Consider the following 3,530-nt stretch of genomic DNA (forward strand, 5'->3'; position numbering starts at 1 on the left):
TAATGTTAAAAATAAGTTCGAAAGTAAGGATGATGCAAAGAAAGAATGTAGTGTCAAACATCCGCGCAAGAACCAATTTGTTGATTGCGCGATGAACCTTGTATATCAGATCCCTATGGCGTGTGGTCATGTGTACGTAGGGCAGACTGGGAGATGCATTAACACCAGGTTAAGGGAACCCTTGTCCACTCTGAAAGGTCGCCCTAGCACGCATTTGGCAATGCATTGCCATGAACATGATTGCTCCCCCTGTCTTAGTAGCACCCTCATTTTGTATAGGAATAGGAATCAAACCGCGAGGGAAATTGTGGAAGCACACTGGATTGAAAAACAAAAAAGAAAAATGCATCAGCCATCCATCCGTTTCATTGTTGGATAAAGAAAATTCACTTCTATCATCACATCTTTAACGCATTTTATCGTAAGTGGATGTTTCATGCACCTTGCTGTTCTTATGTTGACCGGGTGGCTTTGTTCCACGTCTTTGTTTTTTATCACAAGTGGTATATGTACTGTAGATGTGCTCTTTTGACTTGATCGCGCAGATCTGTGTGTATTATATGCACTATAGGCCTGCTATGTTTGACTTGATCGCGCAGATCTGTGGGTATATAAGCAGGTGGTTCTTCAAAAATAAAAACCAGTTGTTAGAAAGCGCTCGTCCTTGTGTTTCTTATATTCATCGTCCCTGTTTGTTGCGCACAATAAGTTTTAAGATGAATGTTCTTCTGCAAGCTTTTTATTTGATTGTGTAAATATTTTCGCTGTAACATATGTTCAAGTTTGGTTACCTCCAACTTACATCCTGCTTCATAACGCCGATTATCAGCTTGAAGAGACTTGATCAACTTCAAGGAGAAAGAATAAACTTTATTGGCAGAGCCAGTGTGAACGCACTTGAAGAGGAATGTTTGCCAACGTCCACACGTTTTTGTACAGTCCAGCTGCAGAAGCACAATAGGCCTTGCCTCCGATAGCGGTCTGTCATACAAGCTGCTGAGACTTTATATCACAAGTGACTTCCAGCACTGCTCAAGGCACGAGGTGCACACAGGCGATATCCTTGCGCAGCAGAATATAGTTCCGCGCTTTACTGTCTGATTACAGGTGTGATTAGAGAGTTTTATTTTTGTTGGACACATGATACGTTTCAGCGATACGCAAGATGTTAGACGCTTTGCACATGCACGTCTTATGCTGCGAATTACTGTGGCGGTTAACACCAGCAACATTAGCAGCTGCCCTAACCTTGATTACGCACCCGAATGGCAGCACCCCCTGCAGCCCTGACCACTTCCTCCAATCCAAATTCGTGTCTTTTATGGCCTCTCCACCCTGACAGCAACAAATAAATGGTAAAATCCATCATAGCTTAGTCTCATCTCACGCTGAGGACAATGCTTTAGGAACTTTTTCGTAATTATTGAGATCAGCTCTTTCTTTTGACGCTGCTAGGACAACAGAGGCAGCACCGGACAGTACAAGGGGTTCGATTTCCATTGAGCAGATGGCGCCACAGCAGTAGCGCTGGCGATGCAGCATGCTACGAATGGTGTAATTGTTCATTTCATCGTTCATTTACTAGTGCGATGGTACGAGACGACGGCGGGGAACAAGCGCCAAAGAGACGCCGAGCAAATCGTGCGGTGCGTAAGTGCATATCGGAACGTTCGCTCTTACTAAAACTGGAAAGCGTAACGAAAACTCATCGATGAAACGAAGCCGCACTGTCGCACTCATGGAAACACAGACTATGGTTACAATACAAAAACATTTGTTGCGTCACTCCACCAACCGTGTAGGATTTACCGAAAGGATGGGAAGTAAACGCTGAGCAGGCGACGCCACGCTGATGAACACATCTTGAGTGGCATTTTTTCAGCCTTCCTATTGGCTGAGGAGCCCTGCAGCTTCCTCAGTTTGCAAGGAACTACTGAGATAGAGTATAGCTTGCAGAGCACATAGTTGAGCCTGAAGGGTCGGGAAGTGGCAGAGAAGGTGCTTTGCTGGGTCGTCATATCCGCAATAAAATTGCACGCGGTGCATTTATATAGTTTAGATTACAGCGCATGACACAGCACAAAATGAATAATTGCAATACGTGGAGCAGGGATGTAACTTCTAAGCTGTTCCCTAGCCTCACCTCTTCGTGAAATCTAAAATGTCCAGAGAGAACTCTGGAAACAAACAACACGCGTACAAAGAGAGGAAAGCTGACTTGGTGTACAATACCCATACTGAGATGCATAAGAGCACAAGCCACCAGCGACGCTTCTGCACTGATTACTTCAGAGCACGCACCACTGCGACACCAGACATCACAACTTCTCTGCCTTGGCAACGCTACATTGGGTAAAACGAAGAACACGACTGGTCAACCATCGCCTAGTCACCACACCACTTGGCAGCATCTACGCTCAGCGCAAATTACGGCGGTACTGTTCATATTACAGAAGTACTAAAGCGCCAAACAGACGACGCAAGGATGGACACGGACGAGAACTCGTCCGTGTCTCTTCTTGTGTAGTCTGTTTGGCGCTTTTCAGTAACATGCACCAACCAGCCCAGCAAAAAGTTCTGCTGGACTGTTCATATCATCACTTATGAAACTTGTAGCACTCATATTTGCAAACAACACAACATACGTGCAATGAACCACATCAATGAACTTCTAACAGGCTGCGGCAATCGCACTGTGTCGATTTCCAGCAGAGTGCTAAAATGCGGCCGTCTTCTAAATACACGGGCTAGGCACGCACCAATACTCCTTGATGCCCGCGCAAGACACGCTTCGCACATGCAACAAAAAAAGCACTTTCTAAAGTTGTATAGTCAAACGACGGCTCTTCCAAATAACGCGTTGCACTTTAAGAGAAAATCTCGTGAACATTTCCGAAAAACGAACTGACGCTCCAGCGCGCCACTACAGGCCTTGCTACGAACGGCCTGCAAGGGTACCGACCTACAAAATATTCCCAGCCAGCCGCAGCGGTGGGGTGGCGATATTTGGAGAACCAGACCTTGGAACGCGCCCGGCCCGCTGCAATGACTCGTTCTGGGAAAACAACAATACGCCGCGTCCCCAAGCAAGCGCCGCCGCTATGACTAAACGCGGTCGGTGGACCAAGTATTGTTCGTGGATTCGCCGTGGCCGCCACGGGTTGTTAGAAGCGGTGGAAATCCGGGGAGCTCCTGGAAGATGAAGTAGTAACTTAGCGCGATAAAAACGGACACAGGAAAGGCGGACAAGGACAAGCGTTTGTCCTTGTCCGCCTGTCCTGCTTCCGTGTTTTTATCGCGCTAAGTTACTACTTCAAATATGTCCGACCAACTAGCCCAACAGTCAACTCTCCTGGAAGATATTTTGCGCTGCCGTCGCACGCAGCTTAGAAGTCATGGGCAGACGCGGCGGTCATTGTCTGCGGAGTCAACACTGGGATGAAGAGGCGCCTGCTCGGGGAAGAACACCATGCCTCCGAGAACCCACTCACCTCGGTGTAGTCAATGAAACCTGTGCGGAAGTGTGTGGA

This window comes from Dermacentor andersoni, chromosome 6 (genome assembly GCF_023375885.2).
Source record: "Dermacentor andersoni chromosome 6, qqDerAnde1_hic_scaffold, whole genome shotgun sequence".
Classification (NCBI taxonomy): Eukaryota; Metazoa; Arthropoda; class Arachnida; order Ixodida; family Ixodidae; genus Dermacentor; species Dermacentor andersoni.